The sequence below is a fragment of the Leptonychotes weddellii genome, chromosome 12 (genome assembly GCF_054177405.1).
Source record: "Leptonychotes weddellii isolate Sample4059 chromosome 12, ASM5417740v2, whole genome shotgun sequence".
Taxonomy (NCBI): domain Eukaryota; kingdom Metazoa; phylum Chordata; class Mammalia; order Carnivora; family Phocidae; genus Leptonychotes; species Leptonychotes weddellii.
In genome coordinates this window covers 81,454,567-81,475,237 of record NC_138380.1, presented here as the reverse complement: position 1 = coordinate 81,475,237, position 20,671 = coordinate 81,454,567, and the positions used below count along the sequence as shown (strand labels likewise).

The window sequence follows — 20,671 nt, the reverse complement described above, 5'->3', positions numbered from 1 at the left end:
GACTTTGGAAAATACTGGCTCAAGGTTGGCTCTCCCCCAAAATTATAGTACTATATTGAATTCCTGTTCAGTAATTATTTACCTCAATTCCATCCTATCTTTAAGATAATTTTATGTTAGAAAAATAATGGTAGGGTAGAGAGAAATATGATTGAATCTCTCTCCAGGTCTAGAGAATAAGTCAGCAATACCTCCAGAATGAATAATTCTATTTCTAAATATTTTCAGATAGCTGGAGTTAATTTTTAAATCTTAACAGTCTGTTAAAAAATCTAAAAAAAAAAAAAATGCTTAGTTTTCATTACTACAAAATTAGCAAGTAAGATTGATTATTTTGTTTATCAGATGTCCAAATGATGCCAACAGTCACGTTCAACACTTGGAAAAATTCAAATTTTTGTTTCTTCTGGATTCAGAGGAGAAATTTAGTATATGTTAAAGCTAATCATCACACAGATATTTCATTATAAGAAAACAGGTTTACTGATGTAGGAGAATCCAAAGATGGATAATTCGTTTTAATAAACATTTTAGGTAAGGCACAATAATGTTTTGCTCTCAGGTCTTTTTAGTCTACTTGGGGAAGGAACACTTGCCCACAAGTAAAACTGCCTGCAATACAGAAAAGGACACAAATCCTGTAAGCAAGGTATGAACAAATAACTAAGAAGCTCTTTGGTAACAAAGAATAATTGAAGAGGAGAAAAATACTGAACTACAGCATCTGTTGATTTCTCTTTAGAAATAGAATTTAATCAAATCAGTTTAAAATTTTGTTATTTTTTTTGAAGGAAAATGCTTTCAAAGACTTTTCAGTGGACTGTCCTTCATAAAATACTATAAAATTTTTCAAGAAAATATCAGTAATTCATTCTATATAATATTTTGATAAATTTATAAATTTACTGATGTAAATAATTGCAAATTGATGTCATAAAATGTATGTGTTTGTGGGCAGGTAAGTTTAGTAATTATAATCCTATGAACATAAAGTTAGCAGATGATTAGAATTCATTGGAATAGCTTACAGCGTTCGAAAATACTGGCACTTGTTAACATGAATGATATTATGTGTGGTAAGTTAAACAATCAAAATAAAGCTAAAATTATATGGTCTGTATCACAGTCTTCTGTTTTATTGAAGAATCTTTAAGTTAGCTTCACGAAGGGTAAAAACATATGGGATAAATTTAGTATTTTAAAATATGGTTTGTTATCTTTTTTGGTACTTTTAAAATACAGCACAGATCAGGACCAAATTGTCTGTTAAGTGCCCCTTCTTAAGTTGACCATAGGATGATTTAATATTTGGATCTATAGCATTTCCCAAACTGGCTGGACTTATTGTACTGCTGAGAAGTTTATATTATAGGTTGCCTGTGTGAGAGTGTCTAAGTTAAGTTCAACCAGTTTTATCAACACTAGTGTGCCTTTTGGAGAGTGAATCTCTCAGAATTATGTGGTTTCTCATGGTATTTGCTCTATTTCACACTTTTTTTTTTTTTTTTCTGGTTTGAGGAATCTGTTCAGTGGCATGTTTGTTAGATCAGCTGCCCCTCGGCACTGCAGTGAATACAAAGTCATGCAAACAGTTGGAGAAATTTAATTTTCAGTTAGGAAAGAGTTCCATAGCAACATCTGAGTAAAATATATGTCTGGTCACATTTACTGGGCTACTATTTTTACAAACCAAACATACACATAAGTGTGATCTAGAAAGGGACATTTAAAATATATGCTGCTCATCTATTCCCTTAAAATCTTTTCTTTTTCAGGGAGAATATTTTTTACTTTAATTTCAGAGATATTGAGTGCATGTGTGTGTGTATACTTAGCAAGTTAGATGGCTTTTGACAAGTTTTAACTTCATTTGGTAAGTCAAGTCAGTCTTTAAAAAAATGTTTCCCCCATATTTCCATGTGCAAAAATTAATCGTTCAGAAACCGTGTTCCAGGGTTTAGATTATGCATTCGGCAGGAGGAAGGGGGTGTGAAAGCGTGAATCCATGGGTGAGGCTGCGGCAGGGAGGGCTGGTGCTAAATATACCACAGTGGGATCTAGGCAGAACATCAAAAACCTGGTGAGGATCACGATACAAATAACAATTCTGTTAAGCCCCGTCTATCTGAAAGTGAGTCAAACTCAGAGCTCAAATAATAATTGTGTTTTCACAAAACTATATATTGATGACTGAAAAACATACTGCTGGTACTGAGGCAGGTTAAGATCCCAAAACTATTTCCCACAGCGTGAAAAGAAAATATGAAAGTGCACGGTATGTGAGTGCTTGGGTCTTTGCTATATCATTGCTTGTCATTGATAGATAAACAATATGTGGTTTGTGTGATAACTTGCAGAGGTGAAAATATTTGCTGTAACTGGATTTCCTCATGTCCCAACCATTTTGGATAAATGGATATAACACCTTGCATTTGTGTAAGATTTTGTTTTTATCCCTCAAAGTATTTTTACTTACAAAGTATGATCTTTCTTTCACATGGTTCTTTGTTAAGAATCTCCTTTAGATGTATAAGAAAAGAAAACTGAATTTAGAGATGAGATCATGTTTTGAAAAAATATTAAATATGAAAAATGCCCCAAATCTAACCTAACTCCACTTATGAAATTTCCTTCTAAAATTCCTATAAGGTTCCAGTATAGATAATTCTATTACTGAGCAAACAATGGATTTATTTATTTTAATCTTAGTGGGTGCTGTAAGAGCCCCACAGGTAGAACCTCGGTTATTAATTTTGAAATTAATCAGTCTTAAAAACTCAGATGTTTTGTAAGATGCTACATAATAAATCAAATACTTTCTTTGGGCTTAAATCAGGTATCAATTCAAGCTGAAAACGCTATGCATATAAATTCTATCTAATATGATTATTCAATTTTATGTGTTAAAAATGTGAACCTCCAGTTTTGGCAGGATACTATTTCAAGACAATTGCTTTTTGGGTATAGTAGTCAAATAATTTGACTGGAGCCAAGCAGGCACTCTTCCATACTTATCGTGGATTGAGAAAGCCACCTTCACCTTCTTATTTCCCATCCTTGTTAAAGAGGCTGACTGCCACAGAATTGAGTCGGTGTTATCTGAACATTTGTGATCAGGTGTATGACATCTTCCCCCAACAATCACTTCCCCAGTCCTTCTTGTTCATCCTTGGATACAGTCACTCCAGGGTACAACAATAATATGGAAGATAATGCATTTTGATCTAGGATTGTAAAATCTTGAGCCTTTTGTACCAGGTTTATTTAATGATCTCTCAGCCTTCATTCTGAGACAGTACAGGGTCATAATAGTATAGTATGGTACAATACAATAAGTTGGAGTCAGACAGATCTGGGTTTGAAGTCCAGCTGTGTAATCATTGAGTTAAATCCAACTGTTTAGTTTTAGGAAACCAAAAGTTGGGCACCCAATAAATTTTATTTTTTTGAACAGTTTTAGATGTATAGAAAAATTGCTGAGTAGTACAGAAAATTCCCTTAAACAGCATACCCAGTTCCTCCTATTATTAACATCTCACAGTGGTATGGTGCATTTGTTACAATTAGTAAACCAATATTGATATGCTATTATTAGCTCTATACTTACTTAGATTTCCCTGCATTTTGTTACTTTTCTGTTCAAGGATCCATTTAGGATACCACACTACATTTGGTTGTAATGTCTTCTTAGGCTCCTCTTGGCCATAATGTGTTTTTTTTACTTTCTTTGTTTTTGATGACTCTGCCAGTTTTGAGGAGCACTGGTCAGATATTTTATAAAATGTCCTTCTATTGGGATCTGTGGGATGGTTTTCCATGATGAGACTGGGGTTATGGGTTTTTGGGAGGAACACCACAATGATAGAGGACTATTTTCACACATCATATCAAGGGTACATACCATCAATACAACATCACTGTTGCTGTTGACCTTGATCACTTGACTGAGAGAGTGTTTGTCAGGTTTCTCTGCTATTTATCCTCCCTCTTTCCATATTGCACCCTTTGGAAGGAAGTCACTATGAGCAGCTCATATTTAAGAAGTAGGGAGGCTCGGGGCGCCTGGGTGGCTCAGTCGTTGGGCGTCTGCCTTCGGCTCGGGTCGTGATCCAGGGGTCCTGGGATCGGGCCCCGCGTCGGGCTCCCCGCTCAGTGGGAGGCCTGCTTCTCCCTCTCCCACTCCCCCTGCTTGTGTTCCTGCTGTCTCGCTCTCTCCGTCAGATAAATGGATAAAATCTTTAAAAAAAAAAAAAGAAGTAGGGAGGCTCAGTTGGTTAAGCGTCTGCCTTCGGCTCAGGTCACGATCCCAGGGTCCTGGGACCGAGTCCCGCATCGGGCTCCCTGCTCAGTGGGGAGCCTGCTTCTCCCTCTCCCTCTGCCTGCTGTTCTGCCTGTTTGTGCGCGCTCTTTCTCCTCTCTCTCTCTCTGTCAAATAAATAAATAAATAAAAATCTTAAAGAAGAAGTAGGGAGTTAGACTTTACCTTGAGGGTGGAATACCTACATAAAGTATTTGGAATTCTTCAACATAAGAGATTTGTCCCTTTCTACTCATTTTCTAATTTATTTGATTATTTATTTATATTGGTAGGCACTCATGGATATTTATTACACATTTTAGGTTATGATCCAATACTACTTTATTTATGTTATTTCTCCAGTTGCTCCAGTCTTGCTATCAGGAGCTCTTTCACTTGGTTCCTGTGTCCCTTTGATGTAGCTCTACCATGATGGGTTCTTTTTTTTTTTTTTTTTAAGATTTTATTTATTTATTTGAGAGAGAGAATGAGATAGAGAGAGCATGAGAGTGGGGAGGGTCAGAGGGAGAAGCAGACTCCCTGCTGAGCAGGGAGCCCGATGCGGGACTCGATCCCGGGACTCCAGGATCATGACCTGAGCCGAAGGCAGTCGCTTAACCAACTGAGCCACCCAGGTGCCCCATGATGGGTTCTTTTTAAGACTTCTTAGTTTCTGTCACCACTAGGTCCTCTAGGCTCATCCTTTCTATTTTCTGCCTTGCTCCTGGAATCAGCCATTTCCCCAGGAGTTCTGGTTCCTTTTATTAGAAAATGGTATTAGAATCCAGATCTGCTCATTAGATGTGTTCATTGCCACTAGGGATGGCATTGCCCCTAGGTCTCAGCTGACAGAGCAAGGAAATACATGGGTGCATAATAACCTGTGTTATATACATATCTGCAAATATTCCTGTATGTAACCATCTGTATCTATAGGAAGCTAAACCTGAGTTCATACTAGTGTCTTTCACTCGAATCCAGTACCACATGGACCATTCTAGTCTCTTCCCCTGCTCATCTGTAAACTCACTCCCACAGTGAGAAATCTGGCTCCTGTCACCTGCCATCCATTTAAATAATTGTCCAATTCCAGTATATATGTATGGAAGTATCAGAATTGCTAACCCCAATTCCCATGGGCTATGTCTATTAACAATATAGTACTTACATTCAGCTTCCTTGGCCTTTAGTTTTATAGACTCTACTCACTTCCAAAGTGACTTCTGGTCAGCACCTTTTTTCTCCTCCTACTTACTGAGGTTGTGTGATGCATTTGTAATATGGTCAGATTGTTCTGTCATATTCTGCATTTCATCCTGGGGATTCCCCTGGCCTCCTAAATGATTTTTTAAAAATTTTGTACATTAAGGTTCACTCTTTATAAAGTTCAGTGGGTCTTGACAAATTCATAAAATCATGTAGTCTATCCCCAGTATCACACAGAATAGTTTTACTACCCTAAAAAATTTCCTTTGCTTTACTTATTGGACCCTTTCTCCCTTCTTCCCAAACCCCTGGCATTCACTGATCTTTTTATAGTCTCTCTACTTTTGCCTTTAAGAGAATGTCATGTAATTGGAATATATATAAGTAGCTTCTACAGACTGACTTCTTTTGCTTGGCAATATGCATTTAAGATTCATCTGTATCTTCTTGTGGCTTCATTGTTTCTTTTTATCATTGAATTATATTCCTTTACATAGCATTTGCTTATCCATTCATATTGGTTGCTTCCGGTTTTTATTGATTATGAGTAAAGCTGCTATAAACATTTGTATGCAGGTTTTTACATTGCCATAAGTTTTCAATTCAATTGGATAAATACCTAGGAGCACGATTGCTGAATTGCATGGTAAGACTGTGTTTAACTTTGTAAAAATCTGCCAAACTGTCTTTTAAAGTGGCTTTACCATTTTTGCATTCCCACTAGCAATGAATGAGAATGTGTTGTTCTGCATCCTCATCAACATTTAGTATTGTCAAGTTTTTGGATTTTAGCCCTTCTAATAAGTGTGCATGGCATCTCATTGTAGTTTTCATTTGTATTTCTCTAATAACAAGTGATGTTGAGCATCTTTTCACATGTCTACTTCCTGTCTGTATATTTTCCTTGGTGTGGTGTCTGGTCAGATCTTTTGTCCATTTTATTTTATTTTATTTAAAGATTTTATTTATTTATTTGAAAGAGAGAAAGAGAGCAAGAGCACAAGCAGGGGGAGGGGCAGAGGGAGAAGCAGACTCCCCGCTGAGGGGGAGCCCAATGCAGGTTCGATCCCAGGACCCTGAGATCATGACCTGAGCTGAAGGCAGATGCTTAATTGACTGAGCAACCCAGGCGCCCACTGCACATTTTAAAATTGGGCTATTGTCTCTTTATTGTTGAGTTTGAAGAGTTATTTCTATATTCTGGATATAAGACCCTTATCAGATATATGATGAACAAATATTTTCTCCTATTCTGTGAGTTGTCTTTTCACTTTCTTGATTGTGAAACAATCACATTTGTGAACACAAATGTTTTTACTTGAACTCCAATTAAAAAAATTTTGTCGGGCGCCTGGGTGGCTCAGTTGGTTAAGCGACTGCCTTCAGCTCAGGTCATGATCCCAGGGTCCTGGGATCGAGCCCCGCATCGGGCTCCCTGCTCCACAGGGAGCCTGCTTCTCCCTCTCCCACTCCCCCTGCTTGTGTTCCCTCTCTCGCTGTGTCTCTCTCTGTCAAATAAATAAATAAAATCTTTAAAAAAAAAAAAAATTTTGTCATATGTGGTTTTGGTGTTGTATCTAAAAAAACTACTTCCTAATCCATACATCCTTCTAATAGTTTTATAGTTTTAGCTCTTACATTCAGGTCTGTTATCCACTTTGAATTAATTTTTGTATATGGTTTGAGGTAGGGGTTCAAATTCATTGTCTTACAGTATATATATCCACTTATACCAGCACTATTTGTTTAAAGGACTATTCTTTCCCCCATTGAACTGTTCTGGCACCACTGTCAAAAGTCAATTAGCCATAAATGTAAGGGTTTATTTCTCAACTCTCAATTCTGTTTCTTTGATCTATGTATCCATCTTCATGCCACTATCACACTGTCTTGATTATTATAGTTTGGTAGTAAGTTTTGAAATCAGGAAGTATGAGTCCTTCAACTTTGTTCTGCTTTTTCAGGGTTGTTTCGGCTATTGTGGGTCCCTTGCATTTCCATGTGAATTTTAGCCTTAGAAATATTTTAGTCTTTGAAATTTATCTTTTATTTATTTTCTTCCTTTTTATCGTCCTATGTGATGTTAAATTGTATTTGCTCCTATCCCTTCTTTGCCAGTCACTTACCTGGCCCCATTTCTCAGGACCAGTCAGCTAGCTGTTAATTAATCCTGTTGGAAATACCAGCTGATCAAACTTGAACCTTGAAGAGAGTTCAACTGGGGAAGATAAGTTTATAGTGATCTTTGGCTTTTCCCCTTCCCCCTTCTCCTTCTCCAGTTAATTGACAAGTTCTTAGCCCTCCACATACTCCAATATTCATTTGCATTCAATCCCTTTGTACATTTCTACAGATCCAGCTTATCTGAAATATGCTGCTGAAATTATTTTTCCATCTTCAGAAACTTCCATACAGGGACAGATTAATTATCCAGAGCATAGTTGTCGTATTATTTTTCCTGCCTAAAAACATTTTGGAACATGGATGAATCTCAAAAAGATTATATTGAGTGAAAGAAGCCAGACACAAAAAAAGTACCTACTGAATGACTGTATTTTATAAAGTCCAGGAACACACAAAACTAATCTTTGGGAATAAAATTCAGAACATCATTTGCCACAGGATATTTGCCACTGGATTCCAACTTGAATGAGACAAGAGGAAATTTTCTAGGGTAATGGAAGTATTCTAAATCTTGATTGGGTCATTTGTTAACATGGATGCAGATTTTTGTCACAGCTCATTAAACTGGACACTGAAGATCTGAACATTTTCTCTATAGGATTATACTTCACTTTTTATAGGAAAAAAAATAACTTTTGGTGGCTCCCCGTTCCCTTCAGCTCAAACTCTTTAACTTGTCATTTGGAGACTTTGAAAATCTGACATCTGTATAACTTACCGAGTTTCTCTTTGTTATTTCCCTTCCATGCCCTGTGATCCAGCAAAATAGAATTCTCTCTTCTTCACATGCACCACGTTTTCCCAATTCTTTGCTATCACCTTTCCCTGAGTCAGGAATGTCACCAACAGCCAATCACCTTGAATCAAAATGATCTCCCCTTAAATTCCATAACAAAAGCCATTCTCCTTCTCTACACACCTATCCTGGCAGCATTTTGTGTTTCTCTTATGGCGCTCATGCCTTTCCCCTGGTTTTATTATAGTTATTTATATTGCTATGTTTGTAGAGTGTTTACAGTGTGCCCGGCACTGTTTATGAACATCTTACTCCCATGTCAGCCTATAAATCCCATTAAAGGCAAGACTTCCATTTACTTCATTTCTGTCACCCCAGGACCTAGATAAGCATTTATTAAATGGATGGATGTATAGATGGAGGTAGATGGATGGATGGGTGGATGGATGGATGGATGAATTGGAGGGTATGGGACAGTGGGGAATATTGGGAGGGGGGAATCCATCTAAGCATCTTTAAAAATCTCTAACATACCTCATGTCTTACTTGTAAGGGAAAATGAATGAGACAGTGTGACAGGAGATAAAATTTTGGTGGCTGTCAGCCAAGTGCTGAGCTTATAAACATATCTATGCAAATCTGAAAAACATGACAGCCCCTGGAATGATTTTTAAAGGTTTTTGTGCAGTCTATTAAGTCATTTCCTCCATTATAATCCCCCAGCTCCTGGGGGTTTTATGATGTCGTCATCCTGGCAATGCCTTCAGACTTTGTCCTTGGGCAACAATTCCCAACCAAGGCATCTGGCACATTGATGTGCCCAGAGGCAGTACTCAGTTCGTTTTGCTAATAGGGTAAACAAACCCCCCTTGACAGGAGGGAGTGACTTACAATGTTCAGGGAGGACACTGAAGCTGAAGCAAGCAGAGATCTGGTGTATATGCAGTCATTGGACATGAAAGCCTGGCTCCAGCTCAAGAGATGCAAGCTTTCTAGAGAGGCTGGGGCATCGTGGGTCATGAGAATCTATGTGAATGCTAATTTGACATCACCTGACCTTCGCAAAGCTGCCATCTGAAACTTACCAACTAAAGCCAACATCTCCCTCCACCTGCTTTTTAAAAACTAGAATAGAGGAATACTGGGCAGGCTTTTAAACCCTTAAAAAGAAAGGATAGCCAAAGAACATTTGGTGAGGGGAAAAGGACTATTTGTGATTTTCATCATTGGCTTATTAAGGTTCCATTCATAGAATTCTTTCCTGGGATTTTATACACAGTCTGTCAGGACAAGCCAGTTATTATGGATGATCCCTGTCATCCACTGGATTCCCTGATCTTCTTTGCCATACATACTTTTTTTCAAGGGGTGGAGATCTTAATAACCAAAAGAACACTATTTTAGCTTCATTCATATACACATACATATTCATATACCATATTCACATATACCTATGAATTTCTAAGTCCAATGAAGAGATAAAAGAGCTTGATTTTGCTAAAATGTTGGCTCCACTTAATGAAAGAAAACTTTAAAGTACTATTCCATTGTGAAAGGGCTTAAGAACAAAGAAAATCTTGGAAGGGCTTTAGAAAAAGGCAAAAAACCCAAAGACCGGAAAGTATTCATATTGTACTTACAATGTTGTTTGCCAAGTGAAGTTCCCAACTGAGACTTTATACCCCCTTTTTTTCTGCCATACTTGCCTGGCTGGAGTGATGACTCAGTAAAGTAGGGAAGCCCGTGTTACAGCCCAAGCTCTGCAGGAGCTCCACGCAGACTCGGTGCTTTCCTGAACTGGGAACCATCAGCCTCCGCGCTCAGCCTCCGCGCACCTCGCTGTGTTGTGCATATGATTTATAAACCAATCAGAGTCAAGCCCTCTGGCTCCTCTTTGGTCTGTATCATTATGTTTTGGCAGGCTGTAAGATTCATTTTTTTTTTTTAAGATTTTATTTATTTATTTGACAGAGAGCGAGAGCGCAAGCAGGGGGAGCAGTAGAAGGAGAGGGAGAAGCAGGCCTCCCGCTGAGCAAGAAGCCCGATGTGGGACTCGATCCCAGGACCCTGGGATCATGCACTGAGCCGAAGGCGGACGCTTAACCATCTGAGCCACCCAGGCGCCCCTAAGATTCATTTTTTTAAAAAATAATCTTTTTGCAGTTTCTGAATTAAGCAGATTTTCAGACCACAGCCACATAACATTTTGCTGCTGGGCCATTTGCAAAAAGGGAGTATATACATCATTTTTCCTCTTCACATTTGGCCTTCTAGCTGATTACTTTATAAATCATACATGCATTTTTCTTCACCCTTTATTTTATATATTACTCAGGCAATATGTAAATATGTTTGTGTTATTTAAAAAATTTTAATCCATAATTATACAGATGAGATATAAAAGTTTTTCACCTCTGTTGCCCTCACCCTCTTTAAACTTACCCTCCTCCCCTGAGATAACAACTGTCATCAATCTTCTATCTGTTCTTCTGGATCTTATCTTTACCTTCACATCATATTTATACATTTAGAAATGCACTGACCCTTTGCTCTTCAAATATGCATTTCAGAATCAGCTTGTCAAATTTCATGGATAAGTATGTAACTTTTGTTTGGCATTTTGCCGAATTTATAGGTTATTTTGGAAGTCATTGATATAATCTTTATGACAATGAGGCTTTCTTTTAATGAGCAGAGCTCTTTAAAATTCTTAAATGAGGTTTTATAATTTTCTACCCAACAACTTTGCACATCTTTTATCATATTTATTCCTAGGTATCTTGTATATGGTGTTATATTATTTTAATTTACACTTTTAAACTATTTGTTGCAGGCATACAGAAATGAAATTGCTTTTTAAGAACATTCTGATACCCACCAAAATTGCTGAAATTTTTATGAACTTTGTTATGTTTGTAGATTCTCATAAGATTTCTTTGCAAAAAATCATACTATCTGTGAATTGCTGGTTTTGTACCTTAAATTCCATTATTTCTACCATTCATTCTTTTGCCTTACTTGACTGCTCTAAGGTTTTAGTACACTGCTTGAGTAGAAGTGACGGTAACAGGGGCACCTTTGTGGCTCAGTTGGTTAAGCGAGTGCCTTCGGCTCAGGTCATGATCCTGGAGTCCCGGGATCGGGTCCCGCATCGGGCTCCCTGCTCAGCAGGGAGTCTGCTTCTCCCTCTGACCCTCCCCCACTCTCGTGCTCTTTCTGCCTCTCAAATAAATAAATAAAATATTTAAAAAAAAAAGAAGTGATGATAATGGCCATCCTTGTCCTATTCTTGATTTTTAAAGGCAGTGCTTCTAACTTGTCACTGTAAATTGTGATCTTTAAAGTTTTTGATAAAGTTCTCTTATCAGGATAAAGAAGTTTCCTTTTCTTTTTAGTTTTCTAAAAGATTTATCTTGAGTGGGTATTAAATTTTATCGAATTTTTTTGCAGTTAATGAAATGAGCATTTAGTTTTTCTCCTTTAATCTTTTGATATAATGGATTATTTTAATGTATTTTCTAATGTCAAACCTTTTATATATTCCTGGGAAAACCTATTTTATATATATATATATTTTTTAATTTAAATTCAACTTAGTTAACACATAGTATATTATTAGTTTCAGAGGTAGAGTTCAGTGATTCATCAGTTGCATAGAACACCCAGTGCTCATCACATCACATGCCCTCCTTAATGCCCTTCACCCTGTTACCCCATCCCTCCAGCCCTTCCCCTCCAGCAACCCTCAGTTGGTTTCCTATAGTTAAGAGTCACTTAGGGTTTGTGTCTCCCTCTCTGTTTTCATCTCATTTTATTTTTCCTCCCCTTCCCCTATGTTCATCTGTTTTGTTTCTTAATTTCCCCATATGAATGAAATCATACGGCATTTGTCTTTCTCTGACTGACTTATTTCATTAGAATACCGTCTAGTTCCATCCACATTGTTGAAAATGACAAGATTTCACTCTTTTTGATGGCTGAGTAATATTCCATTGTATAAGTATATACCACATCCTCTTTTTTTTATTATTATTATGTTATGTTAATCACCATACATTACATCATTAGTTTTTGATGGAGTGTTCCATGATTCATTGTTTGCGTATAACACCCAGTGCTCCATGCAGAACGTGCCCTCTTTAATACCCATCACCAGGCTAACGCATCCCCCCACCCCCCTCCCCTCTAGAACCCTTAGTTTGTTTTTCAGAGTCCATAGTCTCTCATGGTTCGTCTCCCCCTCCGATTTCCCCCCCTTCATTCTTCCCCTCCTGCTATCTTCTTCTTTTTTTTTTTTTTTTTAACATATAATGTATTATTTGTTTCAGATATACCACATCCTCTTTATCCATTCATCTGTCGATGGACACATGGGCTCTTTCCATAGTTTGGCTATTGTGGACTCTATCTATACATTTTAAGCATTATATGTTTTTATGTATTTTACAGTTTATGCATATATTATACATTTTTATGCATTGTTGGATATTTCATTTAGCAATATCTAGTGGAATTGGGAGTAGACTTTTGAAAGCTGTCCAATGTAACCTGTGACTTCATGATTCTGTGATTTATTTTCAAGGAGTCTTTGATTTATAGAAAATGTTGGAAAGGACATGTATACGATCCTTTTCCCTCAGGAAACTGAGATCCAAAAACCCTAAATGAGCAATCTAACATCACCATTGGAAATGGAGTTACGTGAAGTGTTTGTACTTACTGGACTTTTACAGCTCTGCTACTTACTAGTTTATGAACCCTGTGTTCCTCTGTACAGTGGAGATCATAACAGCCCCTGTCTCATATAGTTGTTGGCGATTAAAAGCAACAATGCATGTAAAGTGCTTTGCACAGTGCCTAGCATGGTGAAGAACTTGTTCATTCGTTCCTTCAGCAAATAATTGTTGCACACGTGCCATGTGTTCCAGGAGCTGAGGGTATGGGAGAAACTAAGACAGAAGAAGTGCCTGCTTTCAAGAAGCTGGTAATCTAATGGTGAGGGACAGATAACAAATCATACAGAAGAAAATGGAAAACCAGTGGAGGATTTGCAGAATGGGAGTGGCATAACATGGTTTACATTTTAAAGAGATTACTTTAGTGCTAAGTGGAGAATAGATTGTAGGAGGCCCGACTGGAGGCTGTTATAGTCCTCAAGGCACAGCAGTGACTTGGACTAAGTGGTACGAGCAGACTGGGGAGAAATGGGTGATTCTGAGATATATTTTAGAAGCATAGTCAATGGGATTTACTGATGGATTAGATGCATAGGTGAATGATAGGGTTTTTTTAAGCTTACATTTTATAGCTGTTTGTGGCTACTAGAGAGAAACAGGTGTGGAAAAAGAGAACAATCCAAGATGACTCCCACTCTTTTTATTTGAACAACCAGGTCATGCTTGTCACTGCAATCCAAATGTGTAGGGGAGGAATTGATTTTTTGCCTCAAGGGGGAACATGAGTTGATTGTCAGTAAAAATGAGCCACCATTATTCTCAGTTTTTGGAATATATTCTGAGCCTTCTCTTTTGATGAACCAAAATAGTTATAAATTTGCATAAAGGGAACAAAAATAAAGTTTTTGTTAAAAATAAATATAAACTATAAGTGGAGCTGTATGGTTGACAAATCAATTTTCTTTTTATTTTCAACTGTAGTTTCTTATTATAAAAATATGGAATATTTTAAAATACGGGGGCCATGCAAAGTACGAAAGGATGGTGTTTACCAAAAGAAAGTATATGTGTCTAAATACGCACATTTATTAATTACCACTGGCCTAAGCATTGTTCCTAAATTTATCTTTTTACCCGTCAAGTAAAATATCGTCAATAAAAATTTTGCAAAATAATATAGAATTATTGCTAAATGTGGGGTTTTTTTTTATACCAAGTCCCAAAATGTCACATGAAAAATCTATTTCCTCCATAGAACCATATATGTGGAGACATATAGTAAAGGCAGAGCGGCCTTTCTGACACGCAGGGACAACGGGCAGTCTGCATTTACACTTTCTTTAGTGGTTCTGATGTTGGCAACCAAATGTCAGCTTTGGAAGGAAAATTCTCTTTGACTTTAACACAGAGCGCTGTTCAGTAGCTCTTTGATTGGATTATGCATAAAATTTATATGTATGCCACTCACTGGAGATTAAGTAATTAAGATGCTCTTAATATTGCAGGGGAAACATTACAATTCTCATTATTTTAATGGACTGGTGGGCTCCAGGGATTTGATAATAGGATGCAACATCTTGTATTCCAAATTAGCAAAATTCCCAGTTTTGACTCTTTGACAACCTAACTTTGCAAGCTTTTGAGGACCTAGGTAGAAAAAAGTAGTCTCAAATCAATCCTTAGAGGACCGACCATTCTTACAAATAATAATAATAATAATAATAATAGTAATAATCCATGTAATGGTGGCCTTATTATTAGTGCCATTCAAGCACTAACGACTCCACAGCCAGGGAGGGAGTGGTCTTTTCATCTCTGCTTTGAGAGGGGTCCCTGAGGCCCCGAGGCACTCTCAGGGTGATGGCACAGCTGTCTCTACTTTATGTGACATTGTCTTTTAGGGGCCTCACTATGGATGACTAATGGGTTCCTACAATTCACATAATTGCACTGCAGTGTTTGCACTGGAAATACAAAAAGACAAATGTTTTCTTTTGTTAAACTTATATTCCATCTCATTCCAAAAAGAACCTTAACTAGCATATTGAAAACAAAGCATGAATAAAAAAAAAAAAGAAAACAAAGCATGATCTGCTTTACAGTCTTGAGGTACAATTTGTTGCATCTCTCTATAAATCTTTCATTGATTGTTTAAGCCTGTCATATTAACAATAAGTCTCATATTCTGCCCGCACGGATTCATCTCTCCTTTTGAGTTGTCACAAACTGAAGTGAAACAAACATGGGGTCTTATATACTCTAATCCTGAAGTCTATTCAAAATTCTGTGCTTGGTGGAGAGAGAGCTCTAGTTAATCCAATGGTGTTGCTGCTCCTCGAATCTACCAGTGTTGCCTTTGGGTCCCCCACAGTCCAATGATGAGGCTAGTCTATTCTAGAAGAGACCTTGATGTCTCATCTCCCTGAGTAGTAAGTTGTGGCTCTTGAAGGGAAGCAATATTACCATGTCAACACCACATTTGATCAAGTGTGTAATAAAGCACCTATTCTGAGCTAGGCACTGTTCAGCACACCAGGAAGATAGTCGAGAATAAAAAAAAAGAGGCTTGTAGGCAAGCAGGTAGCATATATTCTATTGGGGGTCCCAGTCAACAAGTAACTGACAAGTAATCTATTCTATGTACCACTGTCTAAACTATAATAACCATCTACCGAAAGGTGATTCTACTTGCAAAGATTTAAAATTGTAAAAGAGAGAGAAAAGAGGAAAAGAAAAAGGAAAAAAAGAAGGTAACCTGGGTAACCCCAAAGGGAGACTCTGAGATGAGGATTTGGGTACAAGCAGTTTATCTGGGAGCTGGTCCCAGGAAGCACACACAGGGGAGAAACTATGTGAGATTGGGAAGAGAGAAAGCCAATCAGGGTGTAGTAATGAGCAGGTGACCACTGTGGGCAATTGGAACTCAGTCCCACCATGACTTCGGGAGATTGTTTAGAATATATCTCAGCGTTGTCCTACCCAAGTGGTCAAGAGGCTGGGACGTATATCTACCAACTCCAATTGTCATTGGCTGAGGTGTCAACCCAGCCAACGTGTCAACTCCCCATTCTTTAGTCCAGTCCCACACTGGGGCAGCACACAGTGGCCAAGCACTCCAGGGTGACCCTTCAGGTGGAGAGTGGCAGATCCCTACAGCAGGAAGCCATCAGTGTGCCTGGGAGGATGAGTGCCACAGGGACACCAGAGGAACACCAGCAGTGTCCTGTTACAATGAGCACCTCCAGATTGTTGAACAGGAATTTTAGATGATAATAAATATCATGAAGAAAGGAAATTGGAGGAAAGGTGTGGAGGTGGGGAGAGGAATGGAATTTTAGAGAGTTCAGTGGGAGGTGGGAGAGGTGGGCATTTGAAAAACTGACATTTGAGCAGCAACCTGAATATTGAGGATTGAAGCATCAGTAGACCTGAGGGAAGGGTCTCCAGTGTAGGCACCAGCTGGTTTAAGGGCCTAGAGATGGGCAGAAGATTTGTTAGGTTCAGGGAATTCAAGGAGCCATTGTGGATAAAGCACAGTCAGCAACAGGGTAAATGGTAGGGAATGCCTTTGGTCAGGTAGACAAGGGTTCAATCATGTAGATCCTTGTAGCCATGACAAGAAATTTAGATTTTATTTTGAATATGATAAAAAGGTATTGGAGGGTTTTGAGCAGTATGTACCATGTGGTTTTGTTTTAAACGATCCATGACCTCTGTATGGGAATAAAAGTAGAAGTAAGTGGTGGTTTAGGAGGCTGTTGTAACAATCCAGGTGAGAGACTGTTTTGGCTTAGAGCAGAGAAATAAATATCTCATTATAAGAAATGTTCTTAAAATACAGGGGAGTACTTACTGTTCATGCAAAAGTGGTATCCAACCATTCATAATTAAAGGATGCAATATATAGCAAACAGGATCCAAAAATAGCTTGGATCACTGACTAAGAACAAGATTTAAGAGTTAATAACTATGTACACATTTAAAGAGCAGTAAAAAGGATAGTGACTTAAATATGCAAAAAGTTGAAAGAGGTGGGGCTTAGAGCAGTAATAAAAATGTAATGCAACCAACCTGAAACCTGGTGAGCCAGTACTCTCCTTGGCCGGTCTTTAGACCATAGAATAACATCAGCCCAGTTGCAAAATTTGCAAAAAATAATGTACTTAGGTTTTTGTGCATAGGGATTTTTGCCCATAATATACCCAGACTTCTCCAAATGCTCTTTTACTAATACATCCGTCACATGAGATGGCTCATTTCCCTCCCGATTCTAAACTTCTATAGACTCTGCCCACATAAGCCAAGCCCAAGATACCCTTCCTCCTCACTTATTAATTATTCCAGTAACTTCTTAATTGCTGGTTTTGCCTTTGATCCTCTCCCCCACAGCACACTGTTCCCTAAAATACTCCTTTTATCCTATCAGTCCCCTAAATGAAATCTTTCTGAGGCTCTTATTCCTTGCCTAAGGATAACAATCTCCTTAGTTGCTAGATAAGGCTTATGTTCTACTCCCGCCACCCTCACCCCCGCCTCACAACCCTCATCTTCTCATGCTCTGAACATATGTTGTTCCTACCCCTCTGCTGACTCTTTGCTCTTTCTCCCCCTCCTCGAATTTCCCATTGTACAAACACACACACACACACACACCTCTGCCTGCAAAAAAATTTAAAAATTACACCTTAAATCTTTTTTTTTTTAAGGTTTTATTTGTTCATTTGAGAGAGAGCCTGAAAGAGTCGGGGGGAGGGGCAAAAGGAGAGGGAGACGGAGAAGCAGACTCCCCGCTGAGCAGGGAGCCCTATGACGTGGGGCTCAATCCCAGGACCCTGGGATCACTGCCTGAGCTGAAGGCAGACACTTAACCGACTGAGCCACCGAGATGCCCCACCTTAAATCTTTTTTTTAAAGCCTAACCTATACTTGGTGCATCCCAACATAGGAGATATAGCAGATCATAGAGTGCCACAATTACAAGTTAGCTAGGACTGTATTCATTTATTGAATGCCTACTTTATACCGACTTATGTACTTGGTGCACGAAGATGGATATAGAATGTTATTGCTAGCCTCAAGGAGCCGAGTCCAGGGGGAGAGATGAGTGTGTAAATAAACATACCCTCATAGAGTGTGGTGAGTGCAAGGATTGGCTATGAACAGTGTATGGGATTGGGTGTGTTCAGGCAGAACAAATAGACAGGGCCAAGGCAGAGGAGTTCAGCTTGCAGGCACAGAGAGCCAAGATTGAGATCAACCAAAAGCAGAGGTCTCAGTACCAAGGAGAGCTCCTCATGTGCTGAGCCTTGAGGCATTCTTCACATTTTTGGAAGCTGCTCAAAACTTTCTATGAGGCTCTGTCCTTAGGAACAGGAGTTTCTGGCTTAAAGAAACCCTGAATAGACATATCCTGGATCCCTTTGTGTTACAAAAGTAATACTTCAGCTTATGAACTTGTAGGGTTTGAGGATTGAGGATTAGTTGAGCAATTTCTATCCTTAGAAGATCCTCTGGTCTCAAATCCTCAGGAGTTGGTTTTCATTCTAGAATTTGAGATGGAAGCCAGGACTTTATTGGGATTTTTTTTTTCTTAGGCTTTGGCGGGTTGGAGCCTGACCTGACCAGTCTGGACAGAATTGATCTCCCCAGCCTCTTCTACCACGCACCCGGTAGCTATGATGTTATTTATGAACGCCTTACTGCCTCGAACTATGTTGCAAATGTCTAGAGTAGCACACTCCAATATAGAAATATAATATGAGCCACATAGTTAATTTTAAATTTTCTAGCAGCCACATTCAAAAAAGTAAAAGGAAAATGGGTAAAATTAATGTAATGTAATGTAATATGTTTTACTTAGTAAATCTAAAATGTTATTTCAACATGTATTGATTAAACCATCAGTGAGATATCTCACATTCTGTTCTTCCTACAGAATGTTCAGAATCCAGCATATGTGTCCTCAGACGGCACATTTCGATGTGAACTAGCCACCTTTCAAGTGCTCAGTTGCCATCCGTGGCTAGTGGCTGCTGGATTGGGCAGCCCAGGTCTGGATGTTAGCGAGCCGGTCTGTACTCCCTCTCCAGCCTTTCTGGCCCTTAAGTTTTCCAGACCTCCTGAAAACTGGCCAGAAGGACTGAAAGAGGGCCACCAAACCAAGTACATTCTGTACTCTGCTTACAAATGAATAGGTGGTAAGAAGAAAGAATGTTTAAGTCTCAAAATAAATCTGTGTATTATTTTTTACATTTTATTTTTTCAATATTCAAATAAATATATCTCACCAAAAGACACATTTTTTAAAAGATTCATATACAATTGAGGAAACAGGTTTTGTAGTAAGGGGTTGAGCAATTAGTTTTTAACAAAAAATTTCAATTACAGACGGTAGTGTTGACTTTCTCTTATGAAAGACTGAACAATGACCACTTTTCGTTAGATATACTATCGTTTTGTAAACTGTGTATTTTTTTTAATCGACCTAATGGAATTAACCAGCTAGTTGACCATGTAGTGTGTAGAAAAATGGATTAATGAAGGATGACAAAATACTTAGTCTGTACAGATATGTTTTATAATGAGGAAAACTAATGCTAGGGAAGCTAAAATACTACCTTTCCCTGGAAAACATTTTAAAGTATGAAAAAGTCTCCTGTGTCTGGGGGGAGGGAGTGCTGGAGATCAGAAGACTTAAATTTTAGTTTTAGTTCTGCCACTACTTAAATTTAGATTCTTAAACAAGTAAATCAATCTGTCTAGTCCTCATCCATAAAATAAAAGGATTGGGTCAGATATCTCTACATTCCTTCCACTCTTCCGAAGTCACATTGACTCTGCCTCTCAAATAAATTCCACAGCTGTTGTCTTCTCTCCATCTCCCTGCATAATTTCTTACCTGAACGACCACAGCTAGTCTTCTTGCAATTTCTTGAATCTGTCCTGTCCTCCACGCTGCTGCCAAAGGAACCTTTCTAATAAAAACTTCCTCATCTCATGCTTAATGTCCAGCAGTGGCTCCTGCAGGCCATAGCAGTTGGCCTGGCCTGCTTTTATCTGCTCCCCAGTTTCGACTCCTGGGCTCCCCCAACATACCCCCTGTTTTAGCTTTGCTGGATGGGTGTGTCTGCCAATGTATGACTCAGCTTTGGGGGCTGCTATAACAAAATGCCACAGACTGGCTTAAACAAGAGAAATTTATTTCTCACAGTTCCAGAGGCTGAGAAGTCCAAATCAAGGTGCTTGCTGATTTGGTTCCTAGTGAGAGTTTCTTCCTGGTTGGCAGACTGCTGCTTTCTTGCTGCATCCTCCCTCACAGGGCTGGCCAGGAGAGAGATGATTTCTCTGTGTCTCTTCTTGTAAGAGCACTGATCCCGGGGCGCCTGGGTGGCTCAGTCGTTAAGCGTCTGCCTTCGGCTCAGGTCATGATCCCAGGTTCCTGGGATCAAGCCCCGCATCGGGCTCCCTGCTTGGCGGGAAGCCTGCTTCTCCCTCTCCCACAACCCCCGGCTTGTGTTCCTGCTCTCACTATCTCTCTCTCTTTGTGAAATAAATAAATAAAATCTTAAAAAA

General features: G+C 38.7%; 1 protein-coding gene across 14 annotated transcripts in view; it reads left to right on the top strand.

The window, feature by feature from the left end:
- Positions 1 to 20,671, top strand: part of NRCAM (neuronal cell adhesion molecule) — a 255,655-nt gene that overhangs the window by 76,489 nt on the left and 158,495 nt on the right. The window contains exon 3 of one of the 14 annotated variants that reach the window (XM_081800725.1): positions 18,694 to 18,768. The exons of the other annotated variants lie outside the window; for them this stretch is intronic. The gene's annotated coding sequence lies outside the window, so the exon portion shown is untranslated. The remainder of the gene's footprint in view (positions 1 to 18,693; positions 18,769 to 20,671) is intronic. 14 annotated transcript variants of the gene reach the window in all.